We start from the raw sequence: 22609 nt of genomic DNA, 5'->3' as shown, positions 1-22609 counted from the left end.
ACGTGATATCAAATTGGATCAAGAACAATAGTAGATAGCTGGCAGTATGATAAAAGAAAGAGTCCTATTATGTTGGATACCAGGTAATTTACAGTGACAGACTAATTTAAGGTGTAAGAACACATCCTTTTTTGGTGCAGACAGCCACTACCATCATTCTGATATTAAATAGTCAGCTGACTAGGGTCTTGTGCTTGTGTCCTTTCATCCTCAACTGCAGGCGGGGGAGCTGAAAGGCAACAATAACATAAGAGCCAAGAGATAAAGCAGCCTAATTTTCATGGCTGCCCAGGTTGGCTGTGATAGACAGTGCCAAGGTGCAGGCAGTGCCAGTGCCATACTGTGATGAATAGGTCCTGCGGTGCGTCGTGACTCACTCCGCCTCAGGCGGGCACTGTGCCCACCCCCTCTCCTCCACTCTTGGGTGCTTTTCCTCCCATCCCTCCTCTACTGCAGCAGATGAGTCAGAGAGGCTGTTACAGTATGAGATGGAGGCAAGGAGCAAGGAGAGGGAATTAATAAAATAAAAGAATGAGAAGCCTGCCATTAGGAGCCCTCCCCAGCACACAGTGATGGCACACTTGATTTAATTTAAGGTTTTTAATCTAAGAAAGGGAGCTGTGCTTTTATATCTCTTTCTCTTCTTGGCAGGCAGTGTTTTCAGCTTTCCAGGGAGTTCTAATTGTTTTAAGCGCTTCCTGGGCAGGTGTCAGCCGTGACGGCCCCGCGTTATAAGCAGAAGGAAGGGTAGCGGGCACTAGTTTATCTTCTGTACTTTGGAGACTCAGCTGAACGTGTCAGAAAGTGTTATAAACCTTGTGAGATGTAGAATAGAGGGGGAGTGTAATATCTAACACCTGACAAGAATTCAGACCAGTCCAGTATTATCCAAGCTGTTGTTACAGTCGTGACACTCTGCACATGGGCACATGTCCACCCACCTCACACACACATCAAAGAGAATCACCGGGTTTTGGTTTATTTCGTGACCTTCATCTTCGTTGTAACCTTCATTGCTCAAAAGGTGTTAGAGTGGAGGCTTTGCAGGCTTTTGAGGTCAAGATAAGGAATTTCTCATTTTGCTGGTGTCAACTGAATGACACATTTGTGCTCTCTGTTACACTGGGCATCTGCCCGTAAAGAAGGTAGGGTAGTTCAGCTGATTCGAATTATATCCACTGTTATTACTGGTGAGATCTGTTAGTGACAACACTGGAAGTGATTACATTCATATACCTCCCAATTACCAGGACCATTCTGAATAAACAAAGTTTGTTAAATAAAAGGACTAAAGGATAAAAGGCTCTGCAGAACCAAACACTGAAACTAGGTTGGCTATTATTAGACTGCAAGCAAATCTCTCTGTAAACTGTCTTTAAACTTCATATACACAGTGATTCATCACTTTATTAAGCACAGCTGTACAGTGTAACAAATTCCAGCACAATACTGAAAGATGTCTCTGATGTTTTACTTTTTAACTGTTATGATAAACTCATACATCAGCACGTTGTTTGTCCTGCCCCTGTTAGTTAGCATCAAACTAAGCAAGTTTGCTGTTCTGATTTTCAAGTTTGCTTCACATAGAAATTCACTGCATTTTACATGTTACGGCTATATGTTTTTATAAATAGTTTTACCTATTTAATTTCATTTTCATTCATTAAATTTTGCTCTTAATACTAATTGCAGAAGCGTTTTAAATACTGGCATGTGCTCTCACATATCTCGTGTCTTTGATTTCACCTTTAATGTTCTCCTCTGCCTCATATCATATCTCACCTAATAGATCTCTGTCTGATTTCATCTCATTTCTTATCAGTCAGATCTTGACCCTAGTTTCTCCTCATCCGGGGCATGAATATAAAGTCTGCAACTCAGGATACAAAAATAAACAATGTAACAATATATGACTTACATTAGGCTGATCTCCCCTTCAGCGTTATTTCTTTTTGAACCCTTGGACTACCTGCCGGTTTGCGTGTCTGCTCTTTCGTCACTGACTTCAAACCTCCACAGAAATCAAATATCAACTTCAAACTAGCCAAACTTTTATTTAAACAATCACCACTAGTAATAAAATCCAAAAAAATGACACCAAATCCAGCAGTTTCCAGTGGAAGAGCTCACAGCGTGCAAGCACAGAGATGGGCCATTGCGTCAACACAGTTATTGCAATGTATATAGATATTTTTGGTAAAGGATTAAGGATTATCATTCAGTTTCATCCTTTGTTTTTTTATTTGATAAAATAAAGATAGGCAAAGGCTGTGTGGCGTAGTATTTGACTGGCCCTTTCCATCACTGGAATGATCTTTTCTGGGGTTTCAATGTTTTCTTCGTCTTTCCTTTTCTTCTCACTTAATTATTATCAGCAAAGAAGCATGTAGAGAGTATACGCCTGGCTGTGGATGAAGCTGCATGTTCACATTTATGTGTGCTTGTGATAGGTTTGTTCCTGATTGTCCAAGTTGACCGTACATGGGAGGCCAAAACCATCTCCCAGTGGGCAGTCTTGCTTCCAGCCTTGGAAAGATATGACCCTGGAGGTTAGCTCAGTCAGATTTCAACCAAATATGGTTTGAGTTTCATGGAACTTTATAGCAGTACCTTTATTATTTACGGTATCTTAAAAGTCACCTTTTTTAAATTTAATTTCAATCTCTTTAAGTGTTATATTTTATCTTCATCGTTTATGTCTTCTCTCACACAACATGTCTACGAATTATAACAAAAATCAGACACCATACAGATATAAATAAAGTGAACTTTCTCCTTTTTAAAATAATCCAGTACTTACTGAAGTTGCACTCATTAGCAACCCATTACCTCTGGTCAGCTCATTAGAGCAGGTCTAAGTCTGACGAAGACCTGAGCTTTCATCTGGCTGTTTATTTAGAGTACAGTCAGTGTCAGAGGAACTGAAGTGTTACTGCACGGTGAGCAATGGTGGTAATTGAATGTGTGTTCCTGTGTGTGTCCTTGCTCACATGTGCACAACTGATGGAGTGAATTAGTCTGAGCATACAGAGAATGACAAAGTGCGACTTTCTGGGAGTGTGTGTTTATTTTCCAAGATGTTTGATCCATCATGTTCAATTGAAACCTGCAAACGAGCGACCCTGCAGCCTCCGACTAGTAGAAAAATAAACCTTGAAAAACCATGAAATCTTTCCACTTCCTCCACAGCCTTCACATTCTCCACTGACCCGTGTCAAAGCGAACTGGGCTCGATTCGAATCTTTTCCTCTCTTCGCAGCGCCCTCGGATCCACATGCCCTAAATCACAACCCCTGCCCTTGACAGCGTGCGATGGTGCTGAAAACATCTTTCCCAGCTTTTGATTGTGATGGATTAGTCAGAGCATAAATCATATAACAAAAGAAAAAAAAAGCTGTCTGGAACTATAATAGTGGCACAAAATGGCTAGTTAAAGCAGAAGGTGTGTGCTTCAACAGCTGAACCAAGATCTCTGATGAAATGCAGCAGTTTTTAAGTTTTACATACAAAAAAAAAATAAATCACCAGAACACCATAAATGATCTGCAAAGGTTAAAGCTAATCTTTAAAATGACCACCTCCCCAACGATTTTTGCAGCTGCTAATTCTGGATGCTCATAATCATAAAAATGACATATAAAATCAGGCCAAAGGTCAGCATTACATCACCACAGTAATTCACGGATTCATTGGCTATTTGGCCTTCCTTTCCCCATAAATATTGCGCTGTCGCGCAAAAAAAAAAAGAAAAAAGAAAGAAAGAAATGGAAACATTATTTCCACATAACACATTTTTTCTTTCACTCTTGCAGTTGTTGAATCGTAATAAATAACAGTAGTAGGTTGCAAATGATCCTGCATCCAAGTTCATGCATGACCTTCTGCACATCAGTGCTGGAGAGATGAGGGAATAGTGTGTTGCGGATGTGTGTTTACAAGCATTCCTGAAGATATTGCCGAAACCCTTGTAATAATATCATTGGAGAGAGTGGGAGCAGCAGGGAGGCTGATTGGCTAAAGTGTTTGAGAGAATTGAAGTGAGCTGTTTCTATAGGGATCAATTCTTTCCCTCCTAGTCCCCAACCACACATGAAACACATGGAACTGATAAAAACCTGGTAGTCATACGGTAATGCTGAACCAAATACATGCACTACAAGCAGAGAGATGAGAGCGATCATGGGAAAAGGGAAAGAGACCCACTAGACTGTGCTCAGAATAGGGGGCTTTCCTTGATATCTCACTTTTCTTCATAAAACGAAGAAATTTGTGTGGGTCAGTGACAACGTGAGCTTCCAGTAAGTCGGGCAGTAATCTGTCACCATTTACACACATGCCAGGCAATGAAATGTGAAATGTAACCTGTTAGAAGAACATTGAATTTAAGAGGGGGAAAAAAAAGTAACCGATTAGATGGTGCCATAATAAAACTAAAAGCACCATGTACTTCAAGCGTTATATAGGATTTTGCAAGCAAAACACGCAACCAATAAAAGTTCTGTAGGGGAATTTGGCATATTACTTACAAAAAAGCTGCGATGCATTTCCCCTGGTGTCTCTCGCCCTTACAACTGTGGTGGAACGTATAAATATAAAAGCCTTTCATTGGTCCATATGGCAAATAGCTCAACCAAAGTGTGCTTGCTCACTTTCGTGGAGTCTAATCAGGCTGACGTATGGTTCAGCTTACTCTGCTTAGACAAATCTTGTTTGTCAAAAAACGTGTCCAAATGCTGCGAGACAAAGAACAGACACGAAGTTTATTTTATAAGGAGTGGTTTGCACCACCCGTCTGACAAGATGGGGCATCCATCAAATCCACCTCCTACACCAATTTGCAACACTGTTCTCAGCTTTTCTAGAATCTTACAGCTGTAATACTTATCCGTGACTGATGTAAACCTCCTCCGTGGTGCAGACAGAGCTACTGGCCGGAGCTGACAGATGGTAGTTAACACAGGTATCGTCTCTCAAACACCGAGCTAAGATCAAACACAACCAAACTGAAGAGTGAGCACGTCTCTGCATGAACATTGGACTGTATGGCTGTCGGAGGCCACATTTAAACTCACTCCTGAAATCTTTAAAGAAACAAAGGCCTCAAGGTCATAGCCATCACATTTTACTCAGCTGGTAAAACGACCAAAAGTAAAAGATGTATAGGTATATCTTTCACATTAAAAAGGGTCAGTTAATGTAATCGATGCTAAAACAAGAAGAAGAAATCATATATTTAGTGGTACCTAACCATCCACATATTTGGTTTAATGCAGCGGTCCCCAACCTTTTTTGAGCCACGGACCGGTTTATGCCCGACAATATTTTCACGGACCGGCCTTTAAGGTGTCGCGGATAAATACAACAAAATAAAACTAGTACCGGTACCGAAAAAAAGAAAAATTATTCATAACACACGTGAAAAGACCAGGGAAAACCGAGTAAACGATAAAAACGATAACAAAATAACGCTGAAAACCGATAAAAACCGCGGCCCGGTACCAAACGACTCACGGACCGGTACCGGTCCGAGGCCCGGGGGTTGGGGACCGCTGGTTTAATGTTCCAAAGCTTTGAGTTGTCTGATTCATAATACAGTAGAATTTTGTATACACGTACACATGACATATATGACACTGTGCTACACAAATGAAATTCCATTCACGCCCACTTTTGTGGGCGGGTGACAGAAGACTCAGAGATGGATATCTTAAAGTGGCCAAACAAAACCAAAAACCATCTGCATGGCTAGAAACCATTACTGCTAAGTAGAAAAATATGTTTTTTATGTGGGCTCACTGTTCCTTACATAAGTTGTTTTCACATATTAACTTCAGTCAAAGTTGGGAGAATAATGTCGGGATATTGTCCACAGTATGTACTGGCAGAGATAGCAGAGATAGTTCAGTTCAGTTCAGTTCTTTTTTATTTCAAACATATACATTCACCAACGTTTCATAAAATCATTCCATGCAGTTGTTTGAAAAGGAGTAGGCAGAAGTATATACTTATTTAGCCCTACCCCCTCAGGTTTACATCCTCATCATCTAAATTTGAACAACAAAAACATATACAACGCCTTCAACTTAGAACAAAACATCACAAAAAAAATATTTTCTCATGTTCAACTAAACTATATTTAGATTTGCTGATTTGCAGAAGAAAATAAACATCAGTTTGACTGCTGTCTTGGGTTAATTGCATTTTCTTCATTCTTATACTTATTTAAAATTTCTTTTTTGAGTTTTATTTTAAACTGGTTTATATCACTACTGACCTTTATTTCTTCTTCTAACTCATTCCAGAATTTAACCCCCGCTACTGAAATAGACATCCTTTTCAATGTTGTTCTTACTCTTTGTAATTTTAAATTTCACTTCCCTCTTTTCAGACACGCTCTCATGGAAGTACTTACTACTTGTTTTTGGCAGGGATGGTGCCTGGGTAGAGAGTGTAGGAGACAGGACATAAAATACAGACTTCTGCTATTCTTGCATAGGTACAATCAAATATCACACAGACTTTGTTCTAGGGAACTGGCAGGTTTAAGACCATTTAATGTCTGGCCTGACTGAGTCAGACACATGCATTCTCACATGTCTAGGAAGGAAGTACATATGCAAAAACAGCTGTTGTATATTCTGCAATATTTTGTTATAGAGCAATTGTACTTAGTAGCATCCTAGACTGATTTTTGCAATTTCTAAAATTATGTGTGCATTCAGTACATTATTTGCATGACAGATAGAACAAAAAAAACATGACAAAGCTCATTTACAATCCTATTTGTGAGGGCAAGATTACCGTGAGGACAAAAAGGTGGTACGTGCTTTAATCTACTGCCCAGCTGCAGGTTGACTGCTATTACAGAAGCTGATCTCAATCGATGGCAGCACTCTGGATTAAATTACAAATTAAGTTTAGCAGGGCTGCTTTTTCCCCTCTTTATTTCTACAGTGTCCCCCAATGAAACTCCACTGCAGGCTATTTCCAGTGCCCTCATCCCGGTTAAGTTAATAATGTGAGCCCGGCCTGGATGCAGCTTGACACACAGACCTACCGCTGAATCACCGGGCCTGGAATTGCTCAGACACACCCAATCAATCTTGAAGTGGAAAGGGGTCATCCCCAGATCACCCCACCCATGCACCTCATGGCCTCTCACACCAGTCAATACGGGGCATTATTTTGATAATAATTGCATTAGATTTTTCACAGAGCGCAGCAAAACAGCATCCCCTTGGACCCACTTACTGGCAAGAGCTCTAATACGCTATTGTTGATTCATGTATTTGGCTAAATTGCCTTATTGACCATGCTCATTGACTTTTTATTAATGGATTCAGTCTGTTGCACTTATAGTCAAAGGCACTGACTCCTCACAGTCAAGTGATTATGAAAATGAAGGATAGTGAACTTGCACGGGCTTTGAACAAAGCTGGTTTTCAATAAAACCTACCGACTCAGCCTGCAGGTCACATGGCACAAACTGCTCGAATCTTGAGTAAACAAGCCATGCATCAGCATCGCTAGGTGAACACAAGCATGGATTTTTGTAGTGCATCTCCATTGTTTTCTGTCAGTAGCATTTGTGGAAAATAGCATGTGCATATAGAAGCACAAATTCCTATGCGGTATTTTTACTGTTGGTAAAAACGATGCAGATTTTACTGATTTGAGACTGGACGTTGTGTTAGTCACTGGTGGGAAAGACAAAGTGCTTACTATCATGCTGTCAGGAGTATTAGATGCACATGATTCACTACCTACTAAAAATCTATCATTAAAGCATGATATGTTGTTTTTGCAAAACTGCCTTCATGACTGGATTTTAGTAGGTTTGGCTGATTGCTATGTGGTGTGTATTTAGGTTATGCGTGGGTGAGGTCCAGAGTGAATACTGTGGAACTCTGGGGGCTACATACTGCAGCTGTTTATAGGCTCCACCGCAGGAGTCTAATGAGGGAGATGCAGTCAGGGTAATTACACAAAAGTTATGTTTCCCCATCATTAGAGTTAAAGGTAGCGAGAGAGAGAGAGAGGGAGCACCAGGGAGAGTGGAGGTCAGGCATGAATTGGTGGTGTTTTGAGTACACGTGTGAAAAAAGATAGCTGAAGCAGCCAATTTAACAGCCTTTCTTCACAATGCCTAAACCACAGCTGACACACAGGTTGCATGCCTTAGCCTAGTTGGACCCTTTCCTCTGCCAACGCCCACATTGCCTCCAGACAGGCCAGGAAATCACATGACAAGAGAAGGCCTTCAGCTTCTGGGACTCTCAGGGGGCTGAAACCACATCGGCCTGCCACAGAGTGGTGGTGATCGCAAACACAAAGTGATGAAAAGGCGCCACGACAGCGTGAGAGAGAGGAGGAACAGCACGAAGAGATCGGTTTGTCTAAGAAAAACTGGACTGCGGCTCTTCTGTGCGGAAAACCGAAATGCAAAATTGTGCAGAGTGGCCTCTCTGAGTGTTGTGGTAATCCTTTATAGATAACAGAGATGTCACTGAGTTACTTTGTTGAAGACATAGAAATGTTTACAGACCTTTTTTCTCTTTTTTAACCACAGATGTAAAGAAGTGGCACTTTCAGACCGCATGTCTCAACTCATCAAATATATATAAACATAAATAGCATAGAGTACATTTCTATAATTATCTATCACATTCAAAGCACAGCCCAGTCTCATAACAAACTGTGAAAGAGTCACGAAGAAGCAATCTTTTTTATGTTCGTGGAAAAAAGGTTGCTTTTTTAGTGTCTGTGAGGACAAATTTGCAAGAAATGTATTTTAATAATATGTATATTTGATGTCCGAAGCAAGATTTTTGTTTAGAGAAAGTAAAGAGGTGCCTTCACTGGCAACCAAGAAAACAAAGATTTATGCAAAAGACATGGCAGTCATTGTATTTTAACTCAAAACATGACAGGATGTGATTCACTCCAACGTGGCGACCAGAGACCAAACAAACTCAGTGATATTCAATGACTTCAAGTGACTACTGAAGAAAAAATGCTGGCTACACGAAGCTGGCGTGTCTGTTACATGCTTTGATGTCTAGCTGATAAACTTTTCTCGGCTGTCATTGAAGAGACTGCCAGTGAGAACGCAGGACGCCGCTGATTGACATGCGACCTAGTATTCAATAGATTAGAGGATTACCTAGGCAACCGGGGCCTGGAACGTCTACTATCAGTGACGTCAGGCGTTGTTAATGCCTAAGCATAACCAAGCGATGGATTTTCGATTGAAAATGATTAAAAAAAGATAAAAATTGAGCGAGAAAATATGTGACATATTTAAGATGAGTAGAAGTTCTCTTAATGTGGACTTTTGATTTTATATACACAGACACATCATCAAAGAACTACTAAATAAAGATTAGGTACACGGACACAAAAATAATGTTTTTCATGTTGAAAAAATAATAATTTAAAATCTGTATCAAGAATGACAAATCACTGGATTAAAGGTCATGACTGACACACAAACAAACTACCATGAGTAGCACATGTCTGTGAAGGTTCTCAGTCATCCAGGTCATCGTAGTCAAAGGAGCTTGAAAAGAAAAGCGTCTGGACTTCTTTAAGTTACTTGAAGACGTTTCACCTCTCATCCGAGAAGCTTCTTCAGTTCTAAGGTCAAATGGTGGAGAGTCCCAGATATAAACCTAGTGGGAGTGTCCCCCCACAGAGGGACAAAAGGACCCCCTGATGATCCTCTAATCGCCTGAGCCAAGGTGTGGAACTGGGTGTGGGTCCCAATCAGCCAGAGTTTCGGGTGAGTTCATTGTGAAACCTGGCCCCACCTTATCATGCGAAAATTATCGCAAAGTCAGGCTTTGTCTGAAGGAGAAGAAGAAGAAGAAGAAGCTGTAATTTCCTGTCACACTGTGAGACAAGGTGGCGGCAGTTCTGGTGTTACTGGTTTGGTTGCAAGTAGGGATGCACCGATATCGGGGCCGATACTGTAAAATGTGTGTGTACTCATACTCGTAAAAGTTAACCGATACCATGAATCGATACCAACTTATTTCATTAATCAGAGGGTGGCTTGTCATTTCTGTTGTCGTTTTTTAGATTGGCCACTAGGGGGACATCCCGTGCTAAACAGGCACAGGGTTAGGCGAGTGAGACTGGCAGCTCCAGATAAAAAAAGAGAAACTGGAGGCTGCTGTAGCTAGGCTAAACAAAATGTCAGCAGTGTGGACCGGAACAGCCAACTTTAACTCAGGTTTTGGAAAAGCGATGAAAAATGTCAAGAGAAAATCCACGGGCAGTTTAAATAACAGAGGCTCTGACTCGTTTTATCGCTCTGGATGACCAGCCAATGCCGGTCGTGGAAAACATGGAATTGCACCGTCTTCTCAGCATACTCGAGCCGCGATATAAAATTGGACACTCTGCAATAATTTAAAAGTTTATTTTATTCTCAAACCTAATTTGTATTTATCTTATTCCAAACAGAAGTGTTTATTTATTATTCTGAAAGCTCGAGACAGTGCCAATAGTTCAGTGATATTTTGTTAAATTACAATGTGGAGACTGCAATAATTTAACAGAAGTGCTTATTTTTCACTTGAAATTTTTTTTGTGGTAATTTTTATTAAGATATTATTTATTATCGGCAGAGAATAAATAAAACCTGTCTTCCAATTCATTGAATTTGTGTGTGTGTGTGTGTGGTAGAAGTATCGGTTTTTGTATCCGTATCGGCAAGTACTCAGATCCAAGTATCGGTATCGTATCGGTTTGAAAAAATTGGTATCGTTGCATCCCTAGTTGCAAGTTATATGTAACATCTGACAGACTAGGCCAAGAGACCCTCACAGCGCCCTTGCTTAAGCGCTGTTAGGGTCTCTTCGAACTGTATGCAGAAGCAGAGCTGACAAATATCAACCACTAAACTTTCCCAGTATTTTAAATGTGTAAACATTGGTGAACAAAACAAAAATTCCAATGCTGGAACTTAAAGTATTTTCTGAACCTTTACAAATCTTACAAACCTTTAAAATGAGTGCGCAGAGCTTCTGAAATCATTCACGATTCAATCAAAATTGAAGGATTTTTAAATGAATTTTGTCAGCAGCAAAGCTGTTTGGAAATGTCGACAGCTTTGCAGTCCGCAGCTAGTCCTGTTTCGGTGTGTGCAACTTGTCAAACCCACAGCATCACCAGCTGGCTGAAAGACAAATGATGAATCATGGAGAATCTATTCTAGCCCTAACCATAGCATAGTCAGACTTGACTGATACGGTGTAATCAAACCTATTTGAACAAACGAACAGAATAAAATGAGGGTAAATAGTGAAATTGATCAGTTTCATTGTAAACGTTCATCTCAATTTACAGAGCAACTTCTTGATTTGACCCACTGTGGTTTCTGTAGTTTAAGTAAGTTTTCCTGTGCACTGACTGTGTTTATCAGCCAAATTTTAAGAGAGCTCACTTTCAAGCTGTATAAAGTGATCTAGATAAACTGTTTACAGCCACCCTGACATCTGACTACTCCTGTTTCTAGATCTGTCAAGATTTAAGCAATGCTGGCAAATATCTGCAGTTACTTTGATAAGTGTGCTGTAAGAAGTGACAGAACTTATAGGTAAATATTTAAAACCAGACCCCAGATGAAATAAATATGTTTTAATTGTGGAAAAAACATTATTTTTATGTTCTATCTAAATAAATAAAATTGTACACACATACAGTTAGTGATTAAAGCAAAATTGTTATGGACTCAGACCTGCGTTTGATTGGGCAATATATTCTGAATCAGCGAAATAAAGTATGAGTTGTGCTGTGATCATCTAACTATAAATCTTTCAACCTCCACTGTGAATTTTCAAACATTTCCTACAATCTACTCCTCGTGTGAAAAGAAATATGTATGTCATCACCACAAATGCGAACTGGAACTGCTTAAAAACCTGGACGTATTTCACGTCTGTGAGATTCGAGGCCGTGTGAGACCCGAGTGAAGTGAGGGGGTGGAAGGATGACAGGATCATCTGTGAGCAGTGGGGGAAGACCCAACGGAAATCTGCCGTGTTGTCAAAGAACATAAAGTCAAGTCAAAGGTCAAATGTGGACACATTATGAGAGCAACCCTGAAATCTCCTGAATCAATAAGCCACTCTCCTATCACATACTTTGATGTTTATCTTAGAGACTCACCATGGAAACCAATAACACACTGCTCTGCCTAATTGCATGAGAAAAACTCAGAGAAACTCTGCTGATGGCAGATTATTGAGAATAGGGGGAGTGTAGGTGATAGGGGAGGTGGAGGCAGACAAATTGAGCAGCAATTACAGTAATCATCATTAGAGATTTCTGTGTTTCATTTGACTATAAATGACAAGTCTGTGCTATTACACAGACTGGGACCAGGTGAAATGGACATGTTTGTCAGCCCCCGGGAAAAAAGATATATAAGAAATGATTGCATCATCACATTTTTTGTTTTCATTTTAATCTATCATAGAGCAACAGAAAAGCACAATCGAGACATGATCACAGCTGATTCACGGCTACGGTCGTCTCTGTGTGCGCTTCGTGAGTGGCGATCGTGGTCGAGGCAGGGATGACTCACAGCTTGCAGTCTCTTGCAGAATGAAAGTAACTGAAGAAAAAGCTGCAGAAGGGAGCTGGGCTTTTCATCTTTTATATTTTCACGTAAATTAAGGTGCACTGAATTTGCTGAGTAGAACCAGACAACTAAAAATAACCTTGTACGCACGGGAAAAAAAGTAGATGACGCAGAAGCCTTTTTTTTTACTTTTGAAAAAAATGTGTTAATAATGTATAATGAAGGTTTGGGAAAAGAATCGGCTTTGTCGATTGAAATCAGTTGAAAAATTGCCTGGCTTTGAACCAATAACAATTTTCATGCAATCTGTAAACTATCAGTATACAGTGACCTGCAGAAATTGAGTATGTGGTATTGCTGTAGTTAAAGTTATTCAGCCCATCAGAAGTACAAAACTTGCCTCACAGTATTGGATCATAACTGTAATTGCAGTACTAGAAAGTGGGGAAAGCATCAGTCATAGCCCGACAGCAACATCTAAATGTTGCACTCAATTGAGTGAGTTTAGGTTTTAAAACACACATAATGTTTCACACGTATAATCTAGCTGCGGTTATAGTCAATGATTTAAAGGACAAGATAACAAATTTACCCAATACAGATGTGTCTTTTTGAGCCCTAACACTATTTTTATTCATCGTCTTATTCATACATCTAAAAGACAGGACATTTTTTCAATGATGACGGGTACAAATAGTCCTTGTACAACGTGAAAATACATTCTAGCTTTCACAAACTCTGGGAACTGAGCAGAGTTCCTTTTTACCAGAGTTACCATCTTTATCAGAAAGAAATTCCCTGTTTATTAAAATGCAAAGGTGCAGTCAAACAGGAAGAGACTGGCAGCGGCTTTGCGATTAGAAACCATTCAGTGTTAATGAAACTGTAGCAATGACTGGCAAAATAACAGGTAACGTCACAAAGATTATAGGTTCTGAGTTAAACATACCTCGGCTTTGAAGCAAGCAACTTGACTGACTACTACAGAGTTTGATATACACAGTTAGGTAGGTAAATGAGGCAACTGAGTTGCTTTACGTTTAGAAAGGGCTTAAGCGTAGGGCCTTTTTACACAGTCATGTCAAAAAGAACATTTTCACATGACTCTGTGAAAACTAAGTACACCCCATGCTTCAAAGACCAATTTCTAAGGTTGTTGTGAATGCCTTTTGGCCCACGCTTCCTCATAGTCTTGTTTCATTGAGGTTGCTGGGCATTTATTTAAGCAGAGTTTATGCAGACCTCACATTTGACTCTAGAATACTTTGGTATATAAAATGGTCAACTCAATGACGGCAGAGTGCTTGGGTCTTCTGTCTGTAAAACAAGTCCAAGTCATCATACCTCCACCTCTCTACTAGTTATGATGTAACATCACCTCTTCTGCCTCATCTCATCTCTTCTGCTCATTATTCCAGAAGACTTGCTGCTCGGATGAAACTTTTCAGTTTCATGTAATTCATCTTATTCCATGCAATATTAGGAGATACAGCTGAGCTGGCTGTCCGGTAACTCAAGTCACTGATGCTGACTAAGCTTCTCAACTGTGTTTGCAGTGCTGCTGCCTTTTGGAACATTTGCAATTATCTAACAAAAGGGGGGGGGGGGGGGGGGGGGATTTAACTGGATTACTGGAGAACCATCCACGAAGTCTATGCTCCAGTTTTAGGATGCTGTAGTATTCTGCTATATTAGTATATTGCTTTACATGTATCTATGTCCGTGCAATGCACCAGTCCATGGCTGTGGCCTGCTACCCAAGCTGTTAGCCTGTTAGGCTTAGACCAACTAATGTGTGACGTTAAAGAGGAACTTCTTTCAGATACAGTCTTTTTTTTTTTTTTTTCTGATGTTCTGGTGTTTAGAGATAATACAATTAACTTTTTTTTTTTTACTTTAAAGCTCTGGTTTTGAAGGATATTCACTTGATTTGGCTGATTCATACAACTAACTCATCATACCAGATTTACATGAACTTTTAAATGGACTATTGCTCTGAATGATGGATATGGATTTTCACTCAACAAGTCACTTAAGAAAGCAGCCAGTACAAACTCAGGGAATGTTTATGCCGAGTAAAAGCAGGTTCAATGTTCATTTAGGTACCTGACTTTTGTTTTAAGATAGACTCCAAAAATGTTGAACTGCAATTTAAACGGACTGAGAGCACTGATGGAAGTCTACACAGGCATTAAAGTTAAGGCTGCCCTCAGTGTACTCAGTGGTTCCTCACATATTAGTGACTATGAGGTTGTAATTGGACCTCAGATGTTACAGTAAACACGCACTGAGCACACACCTTAATAAGGTCTTATGCACTTACTCACACTGACACACACACACACACACACACACACAAATGTAAGTGTACATTTTCACTGCAATACAGACGCACACACCTAAGAGCTAATTCTGCTGGGAATTAATACTGTATAATATTACAGTAATGCATTACATTGATATGTTAATATGATATATGATGGATGATGTTTACATTTTTTACATGATATGATCCAGGAGACTAGTGCTACACTGTCTAAATGGCTTTGGATTTCTGAATCGAGTCTCTTGAAATCAACATTTTTGGAGAAATTATTAACTGTGTAACAAATTCAAGTAAAAGAATCACTATCTTCAAGTGCTAAATTCTGCTGAATCTACCTGCATACACACAGCATAGAAACTAAAGTAATAGCGTAGTATGATCACGAAATTAATGCCACCCAACACCAGAAACTGCAGAAGTGTGTACACCTAATGTGATTTTAAAAGTACAGTGGCGCCCAGCAGTCAGTGAGCTAAGCATTCGATGTATGAACATGTGTACGTGTATCTCCACCGGGTTGCCCAGATGGATTTTTCTAGTCGCCATAGATTAACACACAGAGTTGAAATATCAGCCGAGCCTCAGGAGAACACCTCCCAGCACTGCCAACTGTGCAGAGCTGCTAGCTGCGGAGCTCCAGCCGAGGAGATCTGCAGGCTGCGATATAACATTTCACTCTCATGCAGCAGTGGTCTGGATTGCGGTCATACCCCTTAAACCCACCGGTGACAACCGTTTACATACCAGCCGAATCGACTGCATTATCAATCACACATGTTCAAACTGGATCGCCCGCTGTTGTGACAAGCAGCAGATGTATTGTATCTGCAAAATGGCTGCGGGTAACAATGCAAAACTCTGGAAGTTGAAATAGAATCCAGAGTTTAACTTTAGTGAACTGCCTTTGCATTTTTGACCTGATTTTTTTTTTTTTTTTTACATATGCAGACAAGGTCGAGCCATCCTACTGGTTGTTTTCCAACAACAGCTTATACTCACAAAGAGACACATTCAGAGCTGAGTGCTTCTCAGTGCAACTACGGACCTCAGTGAATCGTTTAGCTGCTCCGCTGGAGCTGTTTAGTTTGGAGGTGTTTTCACACTTGAACTGATTAGCATGTTGTGCACTTAAGATCACTTGAGAGGTGTTTTCACCCTCAGAAAATTGCTTCCATGCACAAGAAAATAACTGTAAATCACATCACGTTTGTGTGTATCTCTCCATGTCATCAAAAGCACTTTTTGTAATTTCACATCGTAATCACTGAAGAAAAAGATGATAGATGCTATTTTTTCACACGAGATTTTATTACAGTCAATTTAAAATCATGTTACAGTTATCGTATGTGCTTGGCTCTCTATGCATGAAGGTGTGCCTCCAGAGCCCAAACGTGAAGTCAACACAGACGTGCCAAACGTTAGGGTTCCCAGAATGATTAGTTGAGGCCTAAAAAGTAAGTCAGCCCTCCTGACCTCTCATGTTAAAGCTGACAGCTGAAACAAACAAGTTTATAGCTTGAAATAAAATAAGGATTTGGTTGTTGCAGCTAATTTCTTGCTTCATGACAAGAGTAGAGATGATGGGTTTTTTTATACTATTGAAATTTTTTAAGTTAGGGAAGTTGTTGCTCAGACTGACAGCTTAGCTTACATAGGCCATGTATTAGCTGACTGTCTGCAAGACTTAACATCTGCTAAATGATTGAATTGGATTTCTTATGTCTGTTTATCAACCTATCAACCTGCATTCAACTCCAGGCTGCAGCATTTCTGTGTTAACTTGGTCTCCCCATGCTTGTGTGGGTCTTCTCCAGGTACTCCAGCTTTCTCTCACAGTGAAAAACATACGGAGGTTAGGTGACTATAATCTGGCCATAAGTATGAATGTGAGAGTGAATGGTTGTCTGTCCCTCTGTATCAGCTTTGCAACCTTGCCTTTTGTCCCATGACAGCCAGAATGCGCTCCTGCAACCCTGAACTGGATAATAAGAGGAGATGTATCCAAGTTTATGTGTTAATGGCTTTCAGGGTGATTAATCGTACTAACAGCTGTCACATAAATCTGTACTCCACTTTTGGTGAATGAAATTAAAGTCTCATTTGAATGTTACTTAGAACTAATTACCTAGTATGTGTGTGTTAAGCAAGCTTGCTCATGACTTAGTCCACATAATCATCCTAATACAGTATGCCCACATCTGGTTCCAAAAGATCTAGGCTTCAAGATGGAAATCCACAATTCCACAAACAACATTGTGACTACATCCATAGTTTCAACACTGTAATCTTTTACAGTTTCATCCTCTAATGCGTACGCACACTGCAAAACTTTGCAGTACCTCAAAATATTACGCACAGCTGCTTTCATCCACGCATGTGGAAACGGCGTTAAAAAGACGCTGGCTACACCACAGCACCCTTTTATTATCAAGAGTTTTGAGACCAACACACACAGACTCATATGCAAAAAGCACCCTACAGAACTTTGCTCAAAGACACCGGAAGGACAATTCAATTAATTTCTCCCCACCTACCTTTAGTTCAGAGATTCAGACACAAAACCATCCAGTTACAAGCACTCAATTAAAATAAATCAAATTCTCTAATGCATAATGCAGCAAAGCACTCACTTGATTAGTATTACACTTCAGTAAGACCAGTGCTATGCATTAAAACTGTCCCTTTTGCATAATTAATGAGACACTTGGTTCCAAGTACCAATTACGAGGGGTACAACGGCAGAGTCCAACTGAACACTGCAGCCATCTGGTCCAGAGCTCGCCTGCCTAACCAGGAGAGAGGCATAAATAAAGCTGGAGCAGCCGGCCCACATGCAGACTCACACCAGCTGTGTCTTTGTCAATATGCAGCCATGAACATGATGTTTCCGGCTTGGATGCAGGGACAGGAGGGAAGATGAGAAAGAAGGGGAATGTTGAGACAAATAAATGGAGAGAGGATAGCAGACAAAAATTAGATAGAGTTACAGTGAGGACACAGGAAATGCAGTGGGGGGGAATTACTAAGAGAAAAGAGAAGTTTTACCCACTTTGAACAATTATCAAACAGAATGCAATAACACTGTGGTGTGCCGCCAGCATCAAACCGAGGATTTCTTTGACACTGCTGTTTAGACACAAAGAGAAAAATATGCATAAAGTGCCACACTTGTGCATTTAAAAATGATGAGTGTTCATGAAATGCAGGTCTTCTCAACATCCAATCAGAGCAGCAAACAAAAAAAATAAACAAAAGCACCGACATACAATCAGCCGAAGCATGTGGACAAACAAGCGACGGAAAAACAAATACTCCTGAGGGCCACAGAAAGGCCAGACCGTATAAAAGTACCCTTGATTACAGACACGCTGATGAAGAGCGGCTCACAAAACACAAAGGTCGACACTGGCAGAAGAAGAAAGAAGGTAAGAAAGAGGGGAAAATACAAATACGCGGCTCTGTTGGGATACATCAGTGTGTGTTTTGGGGGTGGGTGCTGGAATGTGTTTGACAGCAAATCACTTCCTGTGAAGGAAAAAATGAAAGCATTAGAGGATCGGAGGAGAGAGGAGACAGCTGGCAGGGAGTGCTGAGTAAATCAGGACCATCTTTTTTATCATGTCACTCAACAACTGTCTAAGGTACCTTGTTAAGCAAGCAGAACTGCAGTGTGTACATACACTGAAACACGGCAGTGGTGCTTTGTGTAAAGGGAGAGAATTAGATGAGTTTAAATTGAGATAATCAACTATAATCAGTGTTCAGCAGCAATCTTCTTTGTCCATCAAACAGCAACCCAAGTCATAACACTGCAAATCCAGCATGTTCCAATCAAAGAGGAGGCTTGGGAATTAAGCTACACAATAGTCATGAAACCCATTAATCTGTAATAAACTTCGACCACCTACAACTGAGATCCATGCTGAGGGCGACTGCAGTAAACAAACAATTACAACAATCACAAGCAGAGCTGTACTGTTGTGCAGCATCAGGTATTTAGATCAAAAGTAGTCTAATATATGGAGAACTAACTGGACTGGGTGATTTTTCACAAAACAAACAACTACAATAGATGTTGCTGCCAGCTAAGGGTTTTCTATCCTTTTTTTCTCCATCCTTTTTTCTTCTTGGATGGCCGCCTAGCTCGGTTTAAACAGAAACAGAAGCCTTTAATGAGAACTGACTGCCTTTTACTAAACAAAAGCATGAAATGAAAATAGTCTAATGTCCCTTTTTCACTTTGGTTTTTTATCATTTGAAATCTAACGCTGACAGAAAAATTTTACACTCAGCTGTGAAAAATCGCGCGTATGCATGTGCGCTTTCACGTGATTCTTTTCTTTTCTCCCAATTCCTGTGTGTGTTAGTTTCTATGGTGGTGTTTTGAGCATGACATTTAAATGTGTGTGGAAGATGGAGAGCACCATTAGGTGCTCTGATGCACATCCTAAACCTATTGTCTAAGCCTGATCATCGTTCACTCTGATCGCCCTCTACAGCAGAACCTTGTGAGCCTTTAAAAACAGATTAATAAAAATAATTTTCTCCTCCTTCTGACAGCAGCCTGGAAGGCATTACAGCAGGCAGACCCCGGACGATCTCCAGGAGCAGGATTAGCAGCATTAACCAGACAAATTAGGGTCTCAGTGCCTTCACAAAGACGAAAGAGAAACTCTCCCTGATGTTCATAAACAAATCTCCCCAAGTTGTTAATCTAACTGCTATTCCACTTTGAGGCCACCCGTGCTCAGCATGCCCTTGCCACCTCTGCATATTGACTAGCTGGCTGAGCGTGGCAGAGTCAAGGTTGTGTTAACCTATTGGAAGTGATGGAAAAACAAACAGGGGAGCACAAGTGTATAGAACAAAAATGGATGTGAAAATAAACAACAACAGTGCTTCAGTTTTAGCACTAATTGCACTTTCCTGGTCTTATTTGCTTTATGAGCCAACGTTTAAAAAACTCTCCAAAACACCACAGATGTGACACTGAAAGATTTTAAGCTCAGAGCCATTTACATTTGCAGTGAAAGGCCTGCACGAGTACCAAGAGGTTGTATTACGGCACGTATCAAAGAACATAGGTCATACCACATCTCCTGGTGTTGCTGCTGCAGATTATGTGGCTCCAAAAGAGCAGGAGGTTTGTTTCAGCAAGGTTGAGTTTCTGTGGATCACAGTCAGCGCACCTAAGCTCTATCCATCATGCCACAGGGCAACACTGCTGCTAGAGCAGGGCAGAGGCCTCGACCCAAATAACACCAGATAACAAAGTATAGGAAGCCTTGCTTGTGATGAATAACCCTGGTGAAAATCTTCCCCTCTACCAGTCGGTGGCTTGTAAATAAAACTTCACCCTTCGGCTTGTTTCGCTCCAACATACCTCCTTCATTCAGCTCATTTGTCACATTTTCACTCTTAGTGCTAACAGAGTAACTAAAGTTCAGTGAGTGGTTTATATAAGCGGAGAAACTTTGCTGATCCTTTAGATGCTATGAAGCATATTTTCTTTGCTTACTTTATACTTTAATGTAATCAAAATGTAAGCAAAAACAAAATGTAGATAAAAGTTGTCGTACATGTATATATACCTAAATTAAATCTTATGAAAGCAAAACTGTTGGCAGCGAAGATTTGAGTTGGTGTTTGGAAACTAAAATCTACAACAAGCAGGTACATAAACTGGAGTGACATTCACATGTTATAGGTCATGACCGCGTACTAGCAGGATTCTTACATGATGGGCTTAAAGCAACGCAAATTACAGCTCTCAATACCTGCTGTGATAAAAACATATATTTCATAAATGTTTTCCAGTTAATACTTCTCCCCATATATGCTGTTTTTCATTTCCTCCAACTCCCTCAAGCTGCTGCTTGTACACTGAAATCGGGACAATTGTCTGAAGACGAAAGTTGCGTTTTGCAAAATCTTATGACAGTTCTGACAAATTCCAATTTGAACGCTGACAAGCATGCAAGTGGGATGCAGACTTTGGGAACCAATCTTGTATCTTAATCCCCTATGGTCCAGATGAAAATATAAAATTAGCATATAATCTTGAATGTCACTTTTCTCCCATTAGAAAAGAAAAGCTCTGTCTCAGTTTGACAGACGTTAACAACTTCTCTACAGTGTGTCAGAAATAGGAAGTCGCTTCTTGTCTAACATTATGAAACTATCTCATTTGGCATTTTGGTACCAGTTTAGCCTTTTATACTAATAACCACAAGTTGTGTACTTTATACCGCTAGATGTTTAGGCATAACATATTTTTTTAGGGGGGAGGTAACAATGTTTAAAACAATAACGATAATAATATTTATATTTATAACAAGGTGCAATAATAATTAATGTGCAATAATAACAGTGTGCAATACACATACACTTCTTCTTCTTCTTTTATTACTAAGTTAATATACTGTGTTGTGTTTCTGTGTTGCGTTGTGATGTGTCATATCGTGTCGTGTGGTGTTATATGTAGTGCCGACGTAGGACAGTTTTCCAATTTCATTGTACTACTGTACTATGTATGACTGTGCAATGACAATAAAGAGTTATCTTATCTTATATTATCTTATCTTATTGCACCCCGTTATTATTTATTTAACAAAAACTAAGTGAAAATGCAGAAACATTTGCATTTTCAAAATGCAAAGGTCACCCCATGATTTAACAGTAGAAGCAACTATAGCAGTAATGACTTGAAGGTTTTCTGTATGACTTTATCAGTCTCTCACATCGTTGTGGAGGAATTTTGGCCTGCTTGTCTTTACAGCATTGTTTCATTTCACTAAGATTTTTGGGCATTTGTTTATGTACAGCTCTCATAAGGTCCACCCACAGCATTTCAAATGGGTTGAGGTCTGAAATGTGACTTGGCTGTTGCAGTGGCTTTCTGTCATTCTGTTGTAGATTTGCTGGTATACTTGGGATCATTTCCTTGTTGCATGACCCAATTTTGGTCATGCAGCAGGACAGGCATCCCAAACAGATGACCTCACATTTGACTCCAGAATACTTTGGTGTACAGAGGAGTTCTTGGTCAAATCACTGATTGCAAGGTCCTGTGAGTGCATATGTTCCTTTTTGAGAGAAGAGGTTTTCTCCTTGCAACTCTTCCAAACAAGCCACACTTGCGTAGTGCTTTTCTAATTGTACTGTCATGAACTTTAACATTTAGCGTGCTGAGAGTCTGGGGTGTTCTTTGAGTATTGCACAGGCTGACCTTGAAGTGAGTTTGCTGAAAAATTCCCTTCTGGGAAGGTTGGCATTTGTCTTGAATGCTTTTTTACTTGGAAAAAAACATTTTTACTGTAGAATAATAGATATCAAATTGTTCGGAAAGCTCTTATTAACGCTTCTCAGATTGACAGGGAGCAACATTTGCTCTGCTGATTTCCTCCTTGACGTTGTGTCAACAAACACATGAATGCTCCAGACCAGCGAACTACCAAAACTGCTGCATTTATAGAGGTGGTCATACTCACTGATGATCATTAAATCAAGTGGATTTGATTAATTGGCTGCTACTGATCCTTTTTATGGAAACAGTAGAGGTGCACTTGGTTTTTCACAAACTCTTTCTGCATTTTGATTTGTGTTAAATAAATAACTGTGTAATATGTCATGTTTTGCAGTTCAGCTGAGCTTGTATTTACCCAATTTTAGGACCTGCCAAGAACCAGATAACT

This window comes from Neolamprologus multifasciatus, chromosome 4 (assembly GCF_963576455.1).
Source record: "Neolamprologus multifasciatus chromosome 4, fNeoMul1.2, whole genome shotgun sequence".
NCBI lineage: Eukaryota > Metazoa > Chordata > Actinopteri > Cichliformes > Cichlidae > Neolamprologus > Neolamprologus multifasciatus.
This window is presented reverse-complemented; position numbering follows the sequence as displayed.